General features: G+C 46.4%; 1 protein-coding gene across 3 annotated transcripts in view; it reads left to right on the forward strand.

Moving 5' to 3' along the window:
- LOC123755876 (serine/arginine repetitive matrix protein 2) overlaps window positions 1-13,598 on the forward strand; it is a 270,322-nt gene that overhangs the window by 226,328 nt on the left and 30,396 nt on the right. For 2 of the 3 annotated variants that reach the window (XM_069300127.1, XM_069300126.1), the window contains one exon: window positions 7,716-7,776. The exons of the other annotated variant lie outside the window; for it this stretch is intronic. The gene's annotated coding sequence lies outside the window, so the exon portion shown is untranslated. The remainder of the gene's footprint in view (window positions 1-7,715; window positions 7,777-13,598) is intronic. 3 annotated transcript variants of the gene reach the window in all.

Below are 13,598 nucleotides of genomic sequence, written 5' to 3' on the forward strand. Positions count from 1 at the left end.
CAAGTCAGTGAACTATCACTTTGCCTTCAGAAATACTAAGTCCCGACTGGATTGGCAAATGGCAGAGTAGGAAAAACTATTATCACACATCTTAAGTTCACAATAACTGAAAATATTAGTAAACAAAAACTCTACCAAAGTTCGTCCACAATTACTGATAAATGACAAAGTCAGTTTACTCGTTTTCAAAAGTTAAGAGTCCACACTGACTGTAAAGACGGACAGTCAGGGATCTCTCCAGAGTTAAGACCACTCAGGCATCAAAATACGACAGTCCCCCCTAAACGGCAATAACAAAAAATGGCACTTCACCGTAGTAGTTACAAGTTGAGAATTTAGTGATAACACTTATTAACTCTGATCCAGGCAATAATGCCCTTCTTATCTTACTGGTGAGAAGACAATAGATATGAGCAAATATCCATACTATACAATTACTGAGGTTATCTTGAGATGATTTCGGGGCTTTAATGTCCCCGCGGCCCGGTCCTCGACCAGGCCTCCACCCCCAGGAAGCAGCCCGTGACAGCTGACTAACACCCAGGTACCTATTTTACTGCTAGGTAACAGGGGCATAGGGTGAAAGAAACTCTGCCCCTTGTTTCTCGCCGGCGCCCGGGATCGAACCCAGGACCACAGGATCACAAGTCTAGTGTGCTGTCCGCTCGGCCGACCGGCTCTGAGAGCACACACAATCCGCGTGACTGCTACAACGGCCCAGAGACCAGTGAAGGACTGCTCCTGGCTCTCCACCACAGGTCAACTAAACAATTGTACAGTAATAAAACATAAAATACAATTAAGTAAATTACACAACTCTGGAACATACGCCGATGTTCAACTACACACAATAATCATTGTATGTGTGTGTGTGTATGTGTGTATGTGTGTGTGTGTATGTGTGTGTGTGTATGTGTGTGTGTGTGTATGTGTGTGTGTGTGTGTGTGTGTGTGTGTATGTGTGTGTGTGTGTGTGTGTGTGTATGTGTGTGTATGTGTGTGTGTGTATGTGTGTGTGTGTGTGTGTGTGTGTGTGTGTGTGTGTGTGTGTGTGTGTGTGTGTGTGTGTGTGTGTGTGTATGTGTGTGTATGTGTGTGTGTGTGTATGTGTGTGTATGTGTGTGTGTGTGTGTGTGTGTGTGTATGTGTGTGTGTGTGTGTGTGTGTGTGTGTGTGTGTGTGTGTGTGTGTGTGTGTGTATGTGTGTGTGTGTATGTGTGGATATACTTCAAAAGACCAAACACCTAAACCAAATGACCAAAACCTACAAAAGACCAGAGAGCGAAAAGTTTCTTGTTCCAGCGCCTCAGTGTCGCGATTCAGAGAGGATATTCCTGTTGCGTCTTGGGCACGAGTCCAACTTCTGAGGAATTTTATTGTGATTTCAGTGAACTACAAATTTGTAGCGAGAAGGAAAGCTCGGATAATCTGCTTTAAAATTTATTTTAAAACAGAAAACGGAATATTAATCATAAAGAATGGAGGTAGTTTGTATACAAGGGGTGACTGACTGGCCGTCGGGAAAGGTATTTAATATTTACTTGAATTTAAGTGTCCTCGACGGAGACAGGAAGCCCCCACCCCCTCACTATTCCCTAGGATGTTGTCCAGCTCCTTATCTTGTGAGGGTTCGAGAAAATCAGGAGCAGCCATGAGGAAGATTCGAATTCAGGATCCCTAGATTCATAGATTCTAGGAGTCCTGGGTCCTGATTCTCGGTGATTCAAGGGATGGCACTTTGGTATTTAATTGACTCCCAAGTTGCATTGCTTTTACCATGTTGTGGTGTAGTGGTGTAGGGCGTGTGCTTGGGAGTACCAAGTGTTTGAATCCCTCCAAAAAGCTTGGTTTGAATCCCTCCTTGTGGCTCCTGATTTTCTCATTGGTACATCACGTTACTGTAATTGATTGCGCCTTGCGAGGGCTCCATTGATCATTGTCCCAGCAGCCTGGTCTCTGGCCAGACCTTCTGCTGGGCGGGCGGGTCAAGCAGGCTGTTAGTCGCCGCTGTTCTCTGTCTGACGTATAAATGACATCCAGGTTGATCAGCCTAATGTCAGCATCACAACTCGGTTGATCACGTCGTAGGTGTTTATCAACTTCCCTCGTGAACACTGAATTTTGATTGATCAGACTGTCAGCCACGATGTCAGAGACCGAGCCGCTGGGTCACTGATCCCCGAAAGACCTCGAGGTAAAAAAGTTAAGGTATATTTATTAGTGATGAGTCTTGGGCTTTTAATGTTTATAGAATTCTCTCTAAACGTATCTATTGTACTTGTAGTTTCTCAATGTTGGAGTCAGTCCCTCTGATAGTTTCCAAAATGTCAATAATTCTCTCGTCTACTTTAAGCGGTCCCAATAATTTAATGTTTTAATAAATGGATTCAGTCTGCAGGTTCTCCAGTCGAGAAACTTCAGCGTTGAACGGAGCTGTTAGTGTGCAACAATACTTTACCCTAGTGAGCACTAGTGTCTTAAAATGTTCCATCATTGGTCTGCCATTTGTTAGACAGTTAATTTGATTTCCAGTCGACCAGATGTCTCGCAGTTGTGACAGTTGCTTTATTGTGTTCTGTAAACGTCAGTTTTTCTGATATGATTATATTCTAAGGTGTTACCTTTCTGATCTGTGGTCAACTCGTTTTCTGTGGTCAACCCGTTTTCGGTGGTCAACCCGTTTTCTGTGGTCAACCCGTTTTCGGTGGTCAACCCGTTTTCAGCATCTACCTCTCCGTAAGAAGGGCAACTGTTTTGCCTAAACGGAAATATAGGAACTCTAGCAACTTACCTAACCCACCTCCACATCTATTGATACTGGTAATGGCTCAAAAGGGCCACCACTTACGGGCTATTCATGCCCGTGCCACCTTTTGGGCGGCTTAATCTTCATCAATCAATCAATCACCACCTAACCTATTGAGGCCGAGGCATAGAAAACGTTAAGATGACGGGACTTTCCTGTTTACTAACACGTGGCAATTGTTAACAGTTTGGTAGGTGTGGTGAGAGGCGTGTTGATGGTGTGAGTGCCTCGTGCAGCGGTCTCCAGCCCGTACTTCCTAGTTATGTATTTACAAGAGCTCCAACTTGATTGTTCAAGCTGAACAATCAAGTTGATTGAACTTAGTGTTGTTTTCTGTGCTTTCTGCGGGAACTTGTTTACGTCAATGTGGAGGTTTGCTGACTCCTCTACAGTTTCTACTATAATAATAATTATTATTATTATTATTATTGTTTTTATTATTATTATTATTGTTATTATTCATATAGAGAAGGAAATCACACTAATGTGAAATATCAATGAGTTAAATGGAGCAAAGCGGGGAGTACCCGTGTTGAGGGTTCGAATCCTCCAATCGACTTTATTATTATTATTATTATTATTATTATTATCCATAATAAAATAAATTGAAAGAACGTGGGGATCGTGGACCCTGGCAGTCACCAGGGAAGGTTCCGGGAGGTACACACCAGGGAAGGTTCCGGGAGGTACACACCAGGGAAGGTTCCGGGAGGTACACACCAGGGAAGGTTCCGGGAGGTACACACCAGGGAAGGTTCCGGGAGGTACACACCAGGGAAGGTTCCGGGAGGTACACACCAGGGAAGGTTCCGGGAGGTACACACCAGGGAAGGTTCCGGGAGGTACACACCAGGGAAGGTTCCGGGAGGTACACACCAGGGAAGGTTCCGGGAGGTACACACCAGGGAAGGTTCCGGGAGGTACACACCAGGGAAGGTTCCGGGAGGTACACACCAGGGAAGGTTCCGGGAGGTACACACCAGGGAATGATGTCCCAGCTGTGTGAAGCAGACGGAGGAACTGGTGGGAATTTCACTTTGACCCAAATCTACTTATTTTTTATTAACCTCTTTATTGGCAAAAATTAATTACAATTTTTGCCTAATCTGAGGATTTGGAATAAGTCTTAAGTGAGGATAATGCTGGTATTCACTGTCACGCAGGGCAGAGGGTCATACATTGTACTCACCTAGTTGTGTTTGCGGGGGTTGAGCTTTGGCTCTTTGGTCCCGCCTCTCAACCGTCAATCAACAGGTGTACAGATTCCTGAGCCTATTGGGCTCCATCATATCTACACACAGCATTGTATTGCTGTGTTTAGGTACGGGTGACAGGAGGAATAACCCAGTGGGTGTTATCTTGTTATCTTGAGTTCGGTGGGTGTAGTTCGTACTGGGGAATACCACTCTGCCACTATGGCATAGCGCTCCCCAACAATAAACATTGGGACAAAATTGACTGCCAACAAAGTGGCGGGTGTTGCCTGGGGTTGGCAGCAAGGGTTGGCAAGGGGGCTGTGTGTGTGAGGCTGGTATATTATCACACCAAAACCTTGGTGAGGTCGTGGCCAAGGCCAGATGGCGCTCTCAGGCCGGGGTCAGTGTTCACCACGGGTGTGGTAGACTGTGGCGGGGGTCAGGGACACTGTTGTGGCTGGCGGCTTACTGTCTACGGTTCTGTATTGGTCTGTTGCACCAGTCTGCGTCTGTTGCGCCAGTCTGTATATGTGTTTTTGTTTGATTCATATTCCTTGAAGTTAACATTGAGTGTGTCTCAACTGCCTCAATTCATATACTCTAATGTGACGACTTGGTGAAGCTGCGTGAAGCTGCGTAAAGCTGCCTGGTGAAGCTGCGTGAAGCTGCCTGCAGAGCTAAACATCTTGGTTCACTCATTGACGATTACCAGTTCTCCTCCCACAGCCTGGCGGGTGGCCAGCCTTCCCTGCTGACTGATTCATCACGCATTTACGCATCCACATAAGAGGTCCGTACATCTTAACCCGGTCATGGCGGCTTAGCATTTCTTAAACAGTTTAAGTTTAAGGACTTGACGTTTAAGGACTGACTGGGTTTAAGTTTTAAGTTTCAGACTTCGGGACTGTCTCGAAGTCTGAGAACGAGATCGCAGCGAGATCTCCCGCCTCGTAAACTGCTTAATAAATACAGACTACACCGCAATGATCCGAGGAAAGATATACCGATTTCGTAGGTGGACATTTACGTGTTCAATGAATCCTGGCCCCTAGTCTGTGAGGCTGTGTTTCTGGCTTAAAGGGCAGGAGGTTCGTCAATCAGGTGTGGTCTAGAGACCGGGCCGCAGTGACATTGATACTAGGAAGCATCTCAAGGTACTCAACAAGTAGCTCTCCAGTTCTCTGCGAAGTTCAGGCTACTTTTGGACGATTCATTATGCACACGCACTACCAACTGGACCATGATGGGCTACAGTTGGACCAGTTGGTAGGCACTTGTGGCTGAGGTCAGGGATGTGTGCTCTCTGTCTGTCTGTCTGTCTGTCTGTCTGTCTCTATGTCTGTCTCTATGTCTGTCTCTATGTCTGTCTGTCTCTCTCTCTCTCTCTCTCTCTCTCTCTCTCTCTCTCTCTCTCTCTCTCTCTCTCTCTCTCTCTCTCTCTCTCTCTCTCTGTCTCTGTCTCTCTCTCTCTCTCTCTCTCTCTCTCTCTCTCTCTCTCTCTCTCTCTCTCTCTCTCTCTCTCTCTCTGTCTGTCTGTCTGTCTGTCTGTCTGTCTGTCTCTCTCTCTGTCTCTCTCTCTGTCTCTCTCTCTGTCTCTCTCTCTCTCTCTGTCTCTCTCTCTGTCTGTCTGTCTCTCTGTCTCTCTCTCTGTCTCTCTGTCTGTCTCTCTGTCTCTGTCTCTCTCTCTCTCTCTCTCTCTCTCTCTCTCTCTCTCTCTCTCTCTCTCTCTCTCTCTCTCTCTCTCTCTCTCTCTCTCTCTCTCTCTCTCTCACTCACTCACTCACTCACTCACTCATATCTGGTGTGATTTGATGGTTCCGACGTGTTGTGCACAAAACTGTTACAGGTGTTACATATGAGAGTTGCTCAGGCCTCCACATATAACTGTGCACCCTTGGTAACACCACCACTGTCGCCTTGGGGGGGGGACAGGTGCACGTGTTGCCAGCTTAGCCTAGCACACAGGTGTGTCCGGAGTAGTGTTTAGTGCACGATGACACGACGTGTTTCTCTACGGGCTCACCATAGCCCGTGCTACATGGACACTTGGTTCTGAGTAGCTAAATCTGAAACAACAAGAACAACGTGGTGTTGGGGGGAGTAGGAGACTTCCCAGAACTCCATCAAGCACGATGATTTATGAGACTAGACAATATAACAACAATAGACAACATCAACCAGGTATCAACATAGGGGACACGGCAAACCTCCAATCGAACGTAAATCGGGTCTTTCAATGGGCTTCAAAAAATAAAATAGTGTTTAACGAACATAAATTCCAGCTCATGCGCTACGGAAACAAATTAAAATATAAAAGCAGAAACCACGTACAAAACTCAGTCATATCATAACATAGAACGAAAAGGCAATGTAAAGGATTTGGGTGTTCTCATGTCGGATGGAAGCATGTTTATGACACGGGAGCCGGTGGCTGAGCGGACAGAACACTGGTCGCGTGATCCTGTGGTCCCGGGTTCGATCCCGGGCGCCGGAGAGAAACGATGGGCAGAGTTTCTTTCACCCTGATGCCCCTGTTACCTAGCAGTAAATAGGTACCTGGGTGTTAGTCAGCTGTCACGGGCTGCTTCCTGGGGGTGGAGGCCTGGTCAATGACCGGGCCGCGGGGACACTAAAAAGCCCCGAAACCATCTCAAGATAACCTCAAGATGCACTCATCTCCTGGTCCTGACTCGTGGAATTCAATATTCATAAAGAAATGTCAAATTCGAGTAGGAGGAGCACTCTGTGTAATATGGAGGAGGAGCCTGGACGCGGGGAAGATACCAGCACCACTTACATCAGTAAATATACCTCCGCTTCACAAGGGACGTAATAAAGCTATGCCAAACAAATACAGTCACACTAACATTACATAATACAAGTTTTTGAAAGTATATTAGGAATCAAATCTCCAGTGTTATGGAAAACAGTGAACTTCACAACCCAGGTCAATATGGATTCAGAGCGGAAAGATAGTATATTTCACAGTTACTGAACCTCTGTGTGACAAAATCACAGAAGCATTAGAAGAAAATCAAAATGCAGATGTTGTATACACAGACATTCCAAAGGCATTTAAGTGTGACCATGGAGTGATAACCCATAAAATGAGATTAATAGGAATAACGGGTAAAGTGGGGCGTTGGATTTTCAGTGTACATGTATATATATATATATATATATATAACATTAATAATTATGTAACTAGCGTCAAAGATTGTTATTTGCTTAGCTAAACGAACTAGAGGGTTCAGTTCCTGAACCGATTATGTGCCTCTGTAATCCTTTACACCACCGCCCACGGGATGGGTATGGGGTGCATAATAAAGAAATTGAATTGCCAAACAGAATGTAATTATTAACAGTCAATCAAAGAAGATCAAGTCCAAGTATAGTGAACAGTTCCTGGAACCCTCTCCAGGTATGCTCCAGATTGTTGACTTATGGACTAAATTACCGGGTAATATAATAGACACGGGATCGCTGGATTGTTTCATGCGTAGGTTAGACATTGATAGACATGAGTTAGTGTGGATATAACTTTGAGCCGCCTCGTACGGGCCCGTAAGCCCTTTGCAGTTTATTTTTATATTATACGTTATGTGTTTATTACCATAATGTGTGTAGGTCTTGGCCTTTGTGTGTTCTTAAATGTGCTCTGTGCTCTCCTTATATGACTGTTGTGTGTTACAGGTGTGTGTTGTCTGTTACAGGTGTGTGTATACCATAGTTGCCGACGTCAGCCACAAGGACAACGTTGGTGGGCAGTGTGGGGTAAGTGTGTCTTCACCCGCCAGCTATATTAGTGCCACCTATTATTAGTAAACATTAACGCACCATATTATTGCAACCCGGCCTCACACTAGGCTGGTTAAAGCAGCGGCCGTCCTCCCCAGATGCATTCATCAATTTGAACATACTGTGTATCAAAAATTGGTTTGTTCTCATCTGTAAATTAATATTATTATACATAAATATTCTATGTATAGTGTTTAGATTCTGTTGGCGATTTTTTGTGTTTGTAGTACGTGGGTGAAGCATTTATAGAATTGTGGTTCGAACAAAATTCGTCAGTGAAGCACTTGTTCCGGAAGTGTTCGAACGTCAGCAGTTGTGAGTCGCGTGTAAACCGCTTTTCATTCATAAACAGCTGGGGTTTGGCGGGTGGATGGAATATACTTTTTCATCTTTGGCGGACGGGCTGTGTGCAGCCCGGCTTCACACACACGGACTGTACTTGTTTTTCATCAAAAAACAAGTGAATTCTTCATTAAAAATTCCTGTTTTGAATGAGCAGCTTGTAAAAATTTATGAATGCGTCTGTAGGGTGGACCGCTGGATGGAATGGACTTGAGTCGAGGACTGTGGTTGCTGTGTTGAAATTGAATTGAAATTAAAATAAGTTTATTGAGGTAAAATACACACAAAGGGATGAGGTAGCTCAAGCTATTCTCACCCCGTTCAGTACATCGTGTTAATACATACATAGACACACATCACAAACAATAAACATATTACCAAACATTCTGAGAGATAAACATCTACATTTCCTCCTTTACACAAGTATTAACGAGCATTGATCTTTGTATGACTCGCTGATTATTGAGGGTTTGTGTCTGTCGGTCTCGGTAGGTTAGGTGGGTTGCTAGGGTGCGCACGTTTCTGCCGAGACGAAACTATTTCATTTTTACGGCGCGGTAAATTGAGGGAGACACAGCACCGCTCCTGTGCCAGGTAAGTTCACTACGGGCTCACCATAGCCCGTGCTACTTGGAACTTGTTCCGAGTAGCTGAATCTATAACAACAACAACAACGGTAAATTGAGAGGAAGAGCTGATAGATAGATGCCTGTTGCTGTTTAAGATTCAGCTACTGGGAACAAGAAGTTCCAAGTAGCACGGGCTATGGCGAGCCCGGAGTGGACTTACCTGTAACTCATGGGATGTGATGTTGCTGTTCAGTCTTGTCTAAATAGTTTATGTGTTTAGTAAAGAGAGGGAGCCCCTGGAGAGAGCTCTGGGGGCAAGGTTATCTTGAGATGATTTCTGGGCTTTAGTGTCCCCGCGGCCCGGTCCTCGACCAGGCCTCCACCCCCAGGAAGCAGCCCGTGACAGCTGACTAACACCCAGGTACCTATTTTACTGCTAGGTAACTGGGGGCATAGGGTGAGAGAAACTCTGCCTATTGTTTCTCACCGGCGCCCAGGATCGAACCCGGGACCACAGGATCACAAGTCCAGCGTGCTGTCCGACCGGCTACAGGTAAATTATGACATTGTCATAATCCCTAGTATTAGTTTAGAAAACTATGTAAACATAAAGACCTCTCACTGTAAATGTAAGGCGTGATCAACTAGGCTGTGGTTCTTATATGTAAGATTTGATGCAGAAGCGTATAATACAGCCTGGCTGACCAGACAGGCAACTAGCAAGCTTGCTCAGAGACCGGGCCGCGCCAACACTGATCCACAGTAAGAAGTCCAATTATACCGATCGACTCCCAGAACCACCAGTATTGTTTATCGCTCACTGCTGACGCTCGGTATGATGTAAACAAAACCACGTGGCCCCCGTGACGTCACTGATAAGGCGTCTTGAAGAAACAAAATATAGAGGAGTGTTGAGGTAAGGTGAAGGGAGTGCACCTCACGCCCGTGTCGTCACAGGTGTTTGTGTAAACACCAGTAAACACGTGTCAACTCCGCCTACGTCAAAGATAAAAGTAATTATCAGCGTCCACCAAGACGGCCCCACAGTGAGAGCCACCATCACAAGCGTGCAGTTAACAAGTTTTTTGGGTTCTTATCACAGCATATATACATTTTCATATGGTCTCCAAGGAGAGGGCTAGAGGTCGTTGTAGTCTGCTATTACGGCCATGGAAAGTTGGTCGGCGGGGGGGGGGGGGGTGATGGAAGGGGGAGGGACGGATAAGGTCTGGGGGGAGGGGAGGGGAGGATTAACAGGTGTTACTTGAGAGGGGGGCGGGGTGGGGGGGGGGGTCGTGGATAGAGCACTAGTCGCCGTATAAAATGAGTTTATTAGTTATTTACGGGCTATTCATGCCACTGCCACCTCTTGGGTGGCTTAATCTTCATCAATCAATCAATCAGAGCGCGCATAGTTGGGTTGGTGATTCCGGGGGTTAGTGCCCCCGCGGCCCGGTTCTCTGACCGAGGCCTCGTGCTTGACTGTAATAGGGTGTTCGTCCAGTCGGCTCCCAGTTACCAGTCTCTTCGAAAGTGTTCCGGGAGTGCTTTAGGGTCAGCCCAGACTTGTGAAAGCTTGATCCAACAGACTGTTGCAGGGGGCCGTCCTCAGGCTCGCATGTCCACTATGCATCTTGTCCTCCCACAAAGAACGTCGCGTTTCTCTCGGATGCGTTACACAAGGGAAAAAAATTGTCGTACTAGAAAATGGAAGCGGAAAGTGACAAACTGCCCCGTTTTCTGTTTTGGGTCCTCTGGTAGGTTAGGAGAGACCACTTTAAATTGACCGTTTGCTTGTCGTTGGGAAATCTTAGGCGGACGGGCTGGGGCTAGATTCACGAAGAAGTTACGCAAGCACTTACGAACCTGTCCATCTTTTCTCAATCTTTGGCAGCTTTGTTTACAATTATCAAACAGTTAATGAACTCCGAAGCACCAGGAGGCTGTTTATAACAATAACAACAGTCGAATGGGAAGTTTTCATGCTTGTAAACTGTTTGATAAATGTAACCAAAGCCGTCAAAGATTGAGGGAAAGATGTACACGTTCGTAAGTACTTGCGTAACTGCTTCGTTAACTGTGAATCTGGCCCCCGGTCTATAACCCGGTTGGTCCAGCACTTTGTTTTCTCTAGTGCTTGCAGGAAGGTGTCTGATTGTTGTCTTAAATACTCTCTTGGGGCCAGATTCATGAAAGCACTTACGCAAGCACTTACGAACGTGTACATCTTTCCTCAATCTTTGACGGCTTTGGTTACATTTATTAAACAGTTTACATGCATGAAAACTTCCCATTCGACTGTTGTTATTGTTATAAACAGCCTCCTGGTGCTTCGGAGTTCATTAACTGTTTAATAATTGGAAACAAAGCCGCCAAAGATTGAGAAAAGATGTGCAGGTTCGTAAGTGTTTGCGTAAGTGCTTTCGTGAATCTGACCCCTGGTGTCCAGTCCACAACCGTTACCCTCGTATCCCTTCCAAGAACCATTTAGTCGCACTGACTTACTGACTTTTGCTCGCTAATTACCTATCTTTTCTTTTTTCCTTTCGCCTTTTGTACCGGTAATATTCTTAAGTTTTCTGGAAGCATTAGGGGAAAGTCGGGGACCTCTGATGTTTATATTCACTTGTAGCTATGGGGTCAGAGGAGCGTTGAGAGAGCGTGTTGGCGGGCCAGGAGGGGCGGGGGGGGGGGGGGGAGCATGGCGGGGGCGGGGGCGGGAAGGGTCGGTGACCCCCAGTGTACCGCTCGATATCTGCGCTGAGAGGCACCTGTTTGGTGCAACTTCAGCACCAGACTGGAAGTGTTGACTGTTGACGAATTGCTGAACCCGTGTCCCCCCTCCCCCCCCTCTCTACCTCCCTGTCCCCCTCCCTCTTTACCTCCTTACTCCCCCCCCCTCTCTATCTCCCTGCCCCCTCTTTACTGCGTCCCTCTTTATCTCCCTGCTTGTCTCCCTCATTTCCTCCCTGCCCCCCCTTTTTTCCTTCCTGTCCTTTTCTTTTCCTCCCCGCTTCCCTCTTTTCCTCCCCGCTTCCCTCTTTTCCTCCCCGCTTCCCTCTTTTCCTCCCCGCTCCCCTCTTTTCCTCCCTGCCCCTCTCTTTTCCTCCCTGCCCCTCTCTTTTCCTCCCTGCCTCCCTCTTTTCCTCCCTGGCCCCCTCTTTACATCTCTGGCCCCATCTCGGTACTGGTACTCAGGTACGGTAATAATGAGAACCTTAAACATAATACAGAGTACAAAACACAATCAAATCTGCCCATAGTAGGAAAGCAGCATGTCAAGGATTTGGGAATAATGATGTCTGACGACCTAACGTTTAGGGAGCATAACCAAGCAAGTATTGCGTCAGCCAGAAAAATGATAGGATGGATTACGAGAACTTTCAAATCCAGAGATCCCATCACAATGGTTGTACTCTTCAAGTCACTTGTGTTGTCCCGTCTTGAGTACTGCTCAGTACTCACTTCCCCCTTCAGAGCAGGAGAGATTGCTGAAATAGAGGGAATACAGAGAACGTATACGGCACGCATAGACGCGATAAAGCACCTAAATTATTGGGATCGTCTCAAAGCTCTCCAAATGTACTCACTAGAAAGGAGACGAGAGAGATATCAAATAATATACACATGGAAAATACTGGAGGGACAGGTCCCTAATCTACACAGTAAAATAACAACGTACTGGAGTGAACGATATGGAAGAAAATGCAGAATAGAACCAGCGAAGAGCAGAGGTGCCATAGACACACAGAAATCACAATAGCGTGATGCATCAAATGAACAAATCCACAAGGGCCGTGACAAGGATTCGAACCTACGTCCGAGAGCATCCCAGACGCTGCCTTAATCGACTGAGCTACGACATGGTCAAAAGAATTCAAAGCAGTAGTTCTACTAAACTTACTTGGATCCTGCAGCCTCCCTGAGACACAAACCAGGGTTTTACACAATTCCCCCCCATGCACTCGAGCTATGTCCATAGACTTAGTCAATATAAGAGGTAGAACGGCCTATTGACATAACTCGAGTGCCAGGTGGAGCAGGCAGGTGGAGGTGGTCAGGTCGACACTAGTGTTGACGTACACAACGTCTCATTTTTGATGACCAGACCACACACTAGAAGGTGAAGGGACGACGACGTTTCGGTCCGTCCTGGACCAAAACATTCCCAAGTCGATTGTGAGAATCGACTTGAGAATAGTCCAGGACGGACCGAAACGTCGTCGTCGTCCCTTCACCTTCTAGTGTGTGGTCTGGTCAACACACTTTAGCCAGGTTATTGTGACTCATCGCCAGCACAACGTCTCATCATGTTAAGAGCGCGACTAATCCCGGAAAGGTGCAGATGAACGAGGCCATTAATCTAACCTACGGGCTCACCATAGCCCGTGCTACTTGGAATTTTTTGTTCCTAGTAGCGAATCTTAAACAACAACAATTAATCTAACGCTGTATTAGCCATGGCTGAACGCCACAGTCTTGACCACAGACAGTCGGACATAACCAAGCAGCAAGCGAGCTTAGGGCCATTAACGAGACAGTAGACGAGCTTACAGGTGTGTTAAATAAAACGGTGCGCCTTGTCGAAGAGGCCATCGTCTTTAACATCGGAATGACCTGGCCTGCTTCTCCATGCTGCGAGGGATTAAATACCTCCTCTGTCTCCCCCCCACCCCCCCGCTCCCCCTGCATGCTGTTACCACAGTGGACTTGAATGGTAAATGGTTTGATAGGTAAACAAGTTAGATGTCATCCGGATAGCTGCCTGTTGTGGTTTCCGGGGATCAATGTCCCCGCGGCCCGGTCTCTGACCAATCGTCCTGGTTAGTGATCTGATCGCATAGCCTGAACGTATGAATCGCCTGATGATTTTGGTGTTGTACAGGC

This window comes from Procambarus clarkii, chromosome 43, assembly GCF_040958095.1.
Source record: "Procambarus clarkii isolate CNS0578487 chromosome 43, FALCON_Pclarkii_2.0, whole genome shotgun sequence".
Taxonomy (NCBI): domain Eukaryota; kingdom Metazoa; phylum Arthropoda; class Malacostraca; order Decapoda; family Cambaridae; genus Procambarus; species Procambarus clarkii.